Below are 9691 nucleotides of genomic sequence, written 5' to 3'. Positions count from 1 at the left end.
CCTTCCTAAGGTAAGGAGACCAAAACTGCACACAGTACTCCAAGTGCGGTCGAACCAAGGTTCTATACAATTGAAGCAAGACTTCACTACTCCTGTACTCAAATCCTCTTGTGATAAAGGCTAACATACTATTAGCCTTTCTAATTGCTTGCTGCACCTGCATGTTAGCTGTCAGTGACTTATTGACATGGATACCAGGTCACCCTTATACTTTATACCTCATTTTAGTACCTCCCTCTCTCAATTTGTACTCTCTCCATTGCCTCTCTGATATTTTGTCAAATTCCTCTTCCTTAGTGATCACTGATACAAAGTACTCATTAAGTAGATTAACATTGCCCTGCACCTCTCAGCCGATATTATCCTTTTTGTCCCTAATAGGCCTTACTCAACTTCTTACTCCCCACTTATCATTTACATGCTGCTCGAAGATTTTTGGGTTCCCTTTCATGTTGACTGTCAGTCTATTCTCATAGAAATAGAGAATAAGCAAAGAGAAGATATAAGTATTTCCCATCCTTGATGAGGTGGAACTTTTTTATGTTGTGGGTGGTAATGACTTGGCCCACGAGTGTGGTGGAAGCAGAGACAATCAATGATTTGAAAAGGAAATTGGATGGATACTTGAAGGAAAGAAATTTGCAGGACGAAAGGGATCGAGCTGGTGAGTGGGACTGACCAGATTGCTCCGGGGATAGCCAGCATGGACGTGATAGGCCAAATGACCACCTTCTATGCTGTAAATGGCTCTGTGTTGTTTCTCAAATTCAATCCACTGGTTCTTGGTAAATAATTTCAAAGGAAATTATGCAACTGGAAAATCAGAACCAAGGCAAGGGACGCATAAGGAAACGGAATTGCTGAAACCCAGGATTGAATGAGGGACTTTTAGATCTTCAGTCTAACGCTCTCCCAACTGAGCTATTTCAGTCCTACATTAACAGTTTCTTGGTGTCCTTGTTTTGAAGGAAAATACATACATTCAAGTTTTCCAAAAAATTCAAGAACACAACATGTGAGTAATATTCCCCATTGCTTTCTCAGTACTGATGGATTGTGAAGCGGGAGACAGCCAGAAGTGCCACTGAGCCGCACAGACCCCGAGCTGAGAATGAAATGAGATCAAATTCAATCTTTCATAGTGAGATGCTGCTGAGAGGTAAGAGTCCTGAATCAAAGCGAGACTTGCTCATTTCAAACACTCCCTGTCCTCTCTGCTCATGAAGCCTTAAAAAAGGGAAAAACAGAATGGCACTCAAACTCACAACCCTGCCATTAAAAGTCTCATGTTCGACAGACAGAACTGTCACTTCTACTCGGTCTTTTATTGGATGGATGCAACTCCAACGCAGGGGTGGCATTCAAATCCTCCCATGGGTCCACATGTCAGACTGAGTTCCATGTTGTAGACTCAAGCAAAGGAAATCTGCTCACTTCCAAATCTATCAGCAAATTGACGCTGATTCCAATCAATATCATCAGAGGTCAGAACGACCTGGTGAAAGAAGACACCCTGAAGAAGGATCCACAATTATTCAAAGGCATCGACAAAGTGAAAAACAAGAAAATCGATGAGTCAATGCAAGCCAAACAACAGAAACAATGAAGAATTCCATTCCAATCCAGTCATGTTGTTTGTGGTGTCAGGTCTCAATTACTGCAACAACTTCATGTTCCCACTTGGCTATCTGTACATTTAGTTAATTACAATTTGGTCGACAAGCTCTTTGAATCCAGTTGTCTTGTCCTCAAGCCAGCTCCGCATGGAAGTCAATTCCACCTTCTGCAAGGGTGAAACCAATAGATAACCTTAATCTAAAAATGCCAGCAGACTTGGGCTCATCCGGGACTTGAACCCAGGATCTCTCGCATGTTAATTAACCACACTCCCGAAGAGAGAATCATACCCCTAGACCAACGAGCCACTGATGGGTTGGACTTCTTTAGCTGCTGTGGAATTTCACTGGAACCCCCCCAGTCAATCATCCAATTTTTTTCAGATCAAAGCAACATCCTGCAAATGCTGAAATAAAAACAGAAAGTGCTGGAAATGTTCAGCAGCTCTGGCAGCATCTGTGCTGAGAGAAACACAGTTAACGTTTCAAGGCACTCATCTTTTGTGTCAGCCATCCTTTCAGACTGCTTCTGTCCATCCAATCTCACTTTCTATTCTATCCACATTCTAACCACTCACTACGTTACTACATTTTTCATGAATTCCTCATTTCTTTTATTAATGACAATTTTGTATTTCTGGCCTTTGCTTCAGACACCACCACAAGTGGAATCATGTCTCCATCTACCCAATCAAACCACTTCGCTGTTTCCTCACATTGCAATGTTTCTTTAACCCTGACAGACTGTGGAGTTTCTGCTGCTTGACTGCAGTTCTTGCTTCCCGCCAGCAGATATCACCTCACTCCAATACAGTGAAGTTTACAAATCTGAGAGAGACACAACAGGAAATAATTGTTCACATTATAGTGAATGTGTGGGATTTAGAAATACTAGGAGTGGAGACGAGTTATTATTGCACTCTGCTATTACATCTTTTATAATGGACTCCAGCATTTTCCCCACGACTGATGTCAGGCTAACAGGTATATAATTCGCTGTTTTCTTTTTGCCTCTTTTTTTAAATAGTGGAGTTACATTAACTACCGTCCAGTCCATTGGAACTGTTCCAGAGTCTACAGAATTTTGAAAAAAGACCAGAAATGCATCTGCTATTTCAAGGGTCACTTCCTTAAGTACTCTGGGATGTAGATTATCAGGCCCTGGGGATTTATCGGCCTTCAATGCCATCAAGTTCCCAAACATTCCCTACTAATACTGATTTCATACAGTTCCTCCTTCTCACTAGACCCTATGTTCCCCAACATTTCTGGGAGGTAATTTGTATCCTCCTTTGTGAAGATAGAACCAAAGTATGTATTTAATTGGTCTGCCATTTCTTTGTTCCCCATTATAAATTCCCCCGTTTCTGACTGTAAGGGACCCACATTTGTCTTCACTAATCTTTTTCTCTACACATATCTATAGAAGCTTTTACAGTTAGTTTTAATGTTCTCTGCTGGCGTACTCTCATACTCTATTTCCCCCTTCTTAATCAATCCTTTTGGCCTCCTCTGCTAAATTCCAAACTGCTCACAATCTTCAGGTTTGCTGCTTGTTCTGGCCATTTTATATTTCTCCTCCTTGGATCTAATACTTTCCTTAATTTCTTTTGTAAGCCACAGTTGAGCCACCCTTCCTGTTTTACTTTTGCACAGACAGGAATGAACAATTGTTGTAATTCATCCATGCGCTCTTTAAATGCTAGCCATTGCCTATCCACTGTCAACCCTTTTAGTAACGTTCCCCAATCTATCATAGCCAACTCCCGCCTCAGACCTTCAAAGTTTCCTTTGTTTAGATTCAGGACCCTAGTCTCGGAATCAACTCTCTCACTCTCCATCTTAATGAAGAATTTTATCAGATTAAGGGCGTACTTCCCCAAGGGACCCCACACAACAAGATTGTTAACTAATCCTTTCTCAATACCCAGTCCAGGATGGCCTGTTCTCGAGAGGTGTTTTACACCTCTATCAATTCTCCACTCAATCTCCTTTGATATAGGCCGAATAATCCTAGCTTTTCCAACCTAACCTTGGAACTAAAATCTCCCATCCCTTGATCCATTCTGGTAAATCACCTCTGCATCCTTTCAAGGACCCTCACATTCTTTCTAAAGTCTGCTGAGCAGAACTGGAAGCAACACTCCAATTGGGGCCTAACCAGAGTTTTATAATGGTTCAGCATAACTTCCCTGCTTTTGTACTCAATGCCTCTATTTATAAAGCCCAAGATCCCATATGCTTTGCTAACCACTCTCGCAATCTGTCTTGCCACCTTCAAAGATCGATGCACATGAACCCCAAGTCCCTCTATTCCAGTACACTCTTTAGAACTGTTCCATTAAGTATATATTGCCTCTCCCTATTCCTTATGCCAAAATACATCACCTCACACTTGTCACTATTAAATTCCATCTGCCACCTGTCTGCCCATTCTGCTAGCCCATCACTGTCCTGTTGCAGGCAGTTCATATCATCCTCACTGTTTGCCACTCCTCCAAGTTTGGTGTCATCGGCATATTTTGAGATTCTACTCTGTATTCCAAGATCCAAGTCACTTACCTTTAGCAAAAAAAGCAGTGGTTCTCGCACTGACCCTTGGGGAACACCACTGTCGACTATCCTCCGGTCTGACCAAGAACCATTTAATATGACTCGCTGTTTTCAGTCTTTAAAACAATTTACTATCCAAATGGACACTGACCCTCCTAATCCATGAACCCCAATTTTGTTAACCACCCTTATATGTGGTACTTTATAAAATGCTTTCGTAACATCCATATAAACAACATCCACTGCATTCCCTTCATCAGCATTCTCAGATCGTTTATCAACAAATGCAGTTAGATACGTCAAGCATGAACTCCCATTTATAAATCCATGCCCACTCTCCAAAGGACTTGATTTTTTTCCCTGACCTGTTGGTCTCGTGCTGATAGCAAGCTCACCATAGAGCATGTATTTGGCAATGTGACCGTCATCCATTTGGCCCAGTCAACAGAGTCACCGCTGACTCAAGAGGGCAAACATGCTGCGGATCCCTGCACGCTGGTGTACTTCCGCATTCGGCACTCTGTCCTGCCAGGAGATGCCCAGTATCCATCTGAGGCAGTGGAGGTGGAAGCTGTTCAGCCGCTTTTTTTGGTTTGTATAAGTTGTTGATGCTTCTCTACTATAAAGGAGGGTGCTGAGAACACAAGCCTGGTACACGTGGAGCTTTGTATTTTCGGTCAGTTTGCTGTCGGTTCACACTTGTCTTCTCAACTTTGACATGACAGCTGCAGCATTGGCAATCCTGGTGCTGATTTCAGTATCAAGGGACAGATTGCTGGTGATTGTTGATCGAAGGTATGTGAAGCTGTTGACAACCTCCAAAGTGAGGTTGTTGATGTTGATGGAAAGTGGAGTCTCTACAGCCTGGCCCATAACTTTCATCTTCCTGATGCTGATCGTCAGTCCAAACTCGTTGCAGGCCAGGGAGAACCGATCTACAAGCTGCTGTGACTGAACTTCATTATGGGATGTCAGCACAGCATCATCAGCAAACAGCAACTCACAGACTAGGAATTTACCCACTTTGGTCTTGGCGCACAGTCTTGCCAAGTTGAACAGCTTGTCGTCAGCTCTGATGTGCAGGTGAACACCCCCATCTGAGTCATTGAAAGTGTACAATAGCAGCATGGAGAAGAATATGCCAATTATAAAGGATGTGATAACTAGACAGTTCGAAAATGATGACATGATTGGGCAGAGTCAACATAGATTTATGAAAAGGAAAACAGGTTTGAAAAACCTCTTGAGTTTTTTGAGGATGTTACCTATTGAACAGATAAAGGAGAACCAGTGGATGTGTGGTCTTTGCATTTTCCTTTGGTAAGGTCCCACACAGGAGGTGAGTGAACAAAATTAGAGCACATAGGCTTGGGGATAATATACTGATATGGATTGAGAATTGGTTAACAGACCGAAAACAGAGAGCAGGAATTACGGGTCCTCCTCAGGATGGCAGGCTGTTACTATTGGGGTACTGCAAGGATCAGTGTTGGAGCCACAGCTGTTAACAACCTATATAAATGATTTGGATGTGGGGATTAAACGTAATATTTCCAAGTTTGCAGATGACACAAAGCTAGGTGAAGTATGAGTTGTGAGGAGGATGCAGAGAGGCTTCTAGGGGATCTGGAGAGGCTAAGTGAATGGGCAAGAACATGGAATATAATGTGAATAAGTGTGAAGTTATCCACTTTGGTGGAATAAACAGAAAGACAGAGTATTTCTTAAATGGTGAGAGGTTGGGAAGTGTCCATGTCCAAAGGGACCTGGGTGTCCTTGTTCCTGAGACACTAAAAGCTCTTGTGCAGGTGCAGCAATCAATTAGGAAGGCAAATGGTATGTTGTACCCACACGAGGGGTCATGAGTACAGGAGTAAAGATGTCTTGCTGCAATTGTATAGAGCCTTGGTGAATCCGCACTGGAGTATTGTGTACAGTTTAGTCTCCTCATCTTATTAAGGATATACTTGCCAAAGAGGGAGTGAAACAGAGGGTCAACAGACTAATCTTTTTTTTGCATTTATTTCATTTCATCTCAGTTTGTTCAGTTTGCTTAACTACTGTTTTTTTTTTCAGGTTTGTGCTTGCTGCTGTTCAATATTCAGTCCGTTAACACCTAATCTGCACTAATGCTTTGTCTTTCAACACACCATTAACATTTTGTTTGCCTTTGCTGCATGACCTTTTGGTCAGCTATGTGGCCTTGTCCAATCTACACCTTCTCCTTTGTTATCTCTTGCCCCACCCCCACCTCACTTGCTTATAACCTGTGACTTTTCTAATATATGTCAGTTCCGAAGAAGGGTCACTGACCTGAAACGTTAACTCTGCTTCTCTTTTCACAGATGCTGCCAGACCTGCTGAGTGGTTCCAGCATTTCTTGTTTTTATGTCACCAGACTAATCCCTGGGATGGTGGGATTGTCTTATGAGGAAACTGGGCCTGTATTCCTTAAAGTTTCGAAGAATGAGAGGTGATCTGATTGAAACTGACAAAATTCTTACAGGGCGCGACAGTGTGGATGTAGACAGGATGTTTGCCCTGGTTGGTGAGTCTAAAACCAAAGGACATCGTCTCAGAATAAGGAGTAGGCCATTTAAAACTGAGATGGGTGGAATTTCTTCACTCAGACGGTGGTGAATCATTGGAATACTGTGCCCCAGAGGGCTGTGGCAGCTCAATCATTGAGCATGTTCAAGACAGAAATTGATAGTAATCTTGATACTCATGACATCAAGGGATATGGGGATAGCACGGGAAAAGGGCTTTGAGGTAGATGATCAGCCATGATCGAATTGAATGGCAGAGCAGGCTCGACGGGCTGAGTGGCTTACTCCTATGTTCCTCTGTTCCTAAGAGAGTTGGCGTCAGCGTGCAGCCCTGCTTTACCCCACTGCTGATCTTGAAAGCGTCTGATGTTGCTCCATTGTAACTGATGGAACTGTGCATGTTCTCGTGGAAAGAAGAGATGATGCCCAAGAGGTCAGGAGGGCAGCCTATGTTCCATCGCAGTTTGAAGAGGCCGTCTCTGCTGACAGGATCAAAGGCCTTAGTGATGTTAAAAAAAATGTGTGAGTCTCTGTGGTGCAATGGATAGCGTGTTGGACTTCTAATTAAAGATTAATAAGATATTCAAAGGTTGTGGGTTCAAGTCCCACCAGAGTCAGATTTTGGACCAGAAACAGAGGAGCACAACGGAACAACAAATGAAGAAATGCGCCAAAAGCACAGACTCGGTGACAGAGCGAGAGAGAGGAGCAGAGCAGGGGAAAAAAAGTCGTGGAGTGACGTCACAATGGAGAGTGAGAGCAGGGAAACAGAGAGCCGCTGGGGTGAGGATACAGGATTTGGTTCTTTCTTCGGTGCAGTGGAAGGAGCGATTTGGTGAGGATCTGGTAAGCTGTGACATCACAGGCAAGCAGGTAGTTGATTGGTTTGGAAGAACCGACCTGCTTGATGCGAATCTGGTAAGTGATTGAGGTCCATTTTAGTCCTAACGTTTAAAATAGTAAACAAACTAGTGGTAAGTTTAATAAAATATACAGTAAAATGAATAATTGAATAAAATATTTAAGTAGTTAATTGAAACACATTAAGGATGACAGGACAGGTGATGTGTCACAGCTGCAGCATATGGGAGCTCCTGGATGCCAGTGTGATCCAGGGCAAACACGTCTGCAGTAAGTGTTTGCAGCTCAAAGAGGGAGAAAAAAGGAATGTAGTGGTAGTAGGGGACAGTATAGTAAGGTGGATTGACTCTGTTCTCTGCAGCAAAGAGCAAGAGTCCAGACGGCTGTGTTGCCTGCCGGTGCCAGGATTCAGGACATCTGCTCAGGGCTGGAGTGAAACATACAATGGGAGGGGGAGGATCCAGTCGTCGTGGTCCATGTCGGTACCAAGGACATAGGCAGGACAAGGATAGAGGTTCTGCAAAGTCAGTATGAGGAACTAGGCAGCAAATTAAGAAGCAGAACCTCAAAGTTAATCATCTCTGGATTATTACCTGAGCCATGTGCAAATTGGCATAGGACAAATAAGATTAGAGAAAGTAATGTGCGGCTGAAAGACTGGTGTGGTAGTAGTGGGTTCTGGTTCGTGGGGCATTGGCAACAGTACTGGGGAAAGTGGTGGCTGTACCGTTGGGACGGTCTACACCTGAACCATGCTGGTGCCGGTGTTCTAGCGAGCCAAATAACTAGAGAAGTAGAGACGATTTTAAACTGAATAGTGGGGGCAAGGGATCAAATTTGGGAAGATATGGTGAATCAAGGAGGAGAGACAAGGCAAGAGAGAAAGGTATAAATATGGGAAATGATAAAGAGACCGAGACAGGAAGGGACAGAATGTACAAATCTAAGAGTAAATCGACAGATAAGGCTAGAGGTGACAAAAATAATAAAAGGACAAAACTAAATGCTCTGTATCTGAATGCATGGAGCATTCGAAACAAAACAGATGAACTGAGAGCACAAATAGAATAAATAAGTACGATCTGATAGTCATTACAGAGACATGGCTGCAGGGCGACATAGATTGGGATGTGAATATTGGAGGTGACATGGCATTTTGGAAGGACAGGAAGCTTGGAAAAGGTGGCGGGGTAGCTCTGTTAATTAATGATGGTATTAGCGTAATAGAGAGGGATGACCTAAGTTCAGGAGATCACGATGTAGAAGCAGTTTGGGTACAAATGAGAAATCATAAAGGCAAGAAGTCACTTGTGGGAGTGGTGTACAGGCCACCTAACATTAACCACACTGTCGGATGGGATATAAAGGAAGAAATAATGGCAGCTTGTCAGAAAGGTACAGTGATAATTATGGGGGATTTTAATCTACATATAGACTGGAAAATTCAGATGGGCAGAGGTAGCCTAGATGAGGAGTACATAGAATGTTTTGGGGATAATTTCTTGGAACAATACATTCTGGAGCCAACCAGAGAGCAGGCGATACTAGACCTGGCATTGTGCAACGAGATAGGGTTAATTAATGACCTCATAGTTAAGGTGCCCCTAGGTAGTAGCGATTATAATATGATTGAATTTTACATTCAGTTTGAGGGAGAGGAGAGTGGGTCCCAGACTAGTATTTTAAATTTAAATAAGGGCAATTATAAGGTCATGAAAGCAGAGCTAGCTAAAGTGAACTGGCAAATTAGGTTAAGGGATAAGTCAATAGAGATGCAGTGGCAGACATTTAAGGGGATATTTCAGAATACACAGAATAGATACATTTCAACGAGAAAGAAAAGTTCCAAAGGTGGGACTCACCATCCATGGTTCACGAAAACAGTTAAAGATACTATCAAACTTAAAGAAAAAGCCTATAATTGTGCAAAGACGGGAGGCAGGTCAGAAGATTGGACAGAATATAAAAAAAACAGCAAAGAATGACTAAAAGATTGATAAGGAAGGTAAAATTAGAGTATGAGAGAAAGCTCGCAAGGAATTTCAAGACAACTAGTAAGAGTTTCGATAGATATTTTAAAAAGAAAAGAGTTAACAAAGCGACTGTTGGTCC

At 42.7% G+C, this 9691-nt stretch overlaps 1 non-coding gene across 1 annotated transcript; it reads left to right on the top strand.

Moving 5' to 3' along the window:
* The first annotated feature begins 7244 nt into the window (after positions 1-7244).
* trnar-ucu (transfer RNA arginine (anticodon UCU)) lies at positions 7245-7335 on the top strand. Its single transcript is given in 2 exon segments — positions 7245-7281; positions 7300-7335. It is a non-coding gene; the product is annotated as a tRNA-Arg (tRNA).
* The last annotated feature ends 2356 nt before the right edge of the window (positions 7336-9691 follow it).

Source organism: Heterodontus francisci, unplaced genomic scaffold, assembly GCF_036365525.1.
Source record: "Heterodontus francisci isolate sHetFra1 unplaced genomic scaffold, sHetFra1.hap1 HAP1_SCAFFOLD_102, whole genome shotgun sequence".
Classification (NCBI taxonomy): Eukaryota; Metazoa; Chordata; class Chondrichthyes; order Heterodontiformes; family Heterodontidae; genus Heterodontus; species Heterodontus francisci.
Note: the sequence above shows the minus strand (reverse complement) of the source record. Positions and strands in the feature narration are given on the sequence as shown.